Raw genomic sequence first — 808 nt, forward strand, 5'->3', positions numbered from 1 at the left:
AGGCTCCTGCCCCCCCCAAAAAGAGGGAGAAGCAGCCCCTATCCCGGGGAGATCAGTGAGGTTGCTGCCAGGTGGGCAAAGCCCCCACTTCAGCCCCGCTCCTCCTGCCTGCTCCTGGCATCCCGGGTGGCCTCCCTATCCCTCTCACCTCCTCCCCGGGGTACCCACAGGGGAGCTGTGAGCCAGGGGGTTCCCCACGGAGGAGCCAGAACAATTTGGGAAGGCGGTCACGTCACTTTGGCCGGGCGAGAACGGCATGTAAAAGGCTCGGCGGAGGCCTTATTTGGTAGCGGAGCGGCTGCGGAGAGCCCGGCTCGTGGCCCTCGTTCCCATCCCATGCCAGATCCCTCACCCCGGGGGACCGTGGCGTGGGGAGGGAACACCAGGGGTGGTATCTGGGGGGTAGTGCGCCCAGTGAGTGGATAAAATTTTCCCCCGTGCCCCCTCCGTCGCATCTCCCCGTGCTCCTGCTTCCTTTCCCCCTTGAAGCGTGGGGTCCGGAGGGTTTGGGAGCAAAGTCTGGGCGGGACAGGGCCGTGTGTGACCCCCTCCTGATCCCGCTGCTCCTCCGCTCTGTTGCAATCCCCCATCTGCTCCCTTGGCTTCTCGCTGCCTTTTCCTCCGCCGCTTCCTCGTTCCAGCCCCGGCAGCTCTGGACTCGCTCTTCCCCAAAGGCTGTTCCTCTCCTCCTGTCCGTCACCGGACGTTTGTCTGCCCCTCTGGACAAGAGGCTGCGGGGTGGCGAGGCCGGAGGCTGATCCCGGTCCTCCCGCATTCCCCCGGGCGGAGGAGCCGGCATCCCTCGGCC

This window comes from Manacus vitellinus, unplaced genomic scaffold, assembly GCF_001715985.3.
Source record: "Manacus vitellinus isolate BGI_N305 unplaced genomic scaffold, ASM171598v3 scaffold_153_pilon, whole genome shotgun sequence".
In the NCBI taxonomy this organism is placed as follows: Eukaryota; Metazoa; Chordata; class Aves; order Passeriformes; family Pipridae; genus Manacus; species Manacus vitellinus.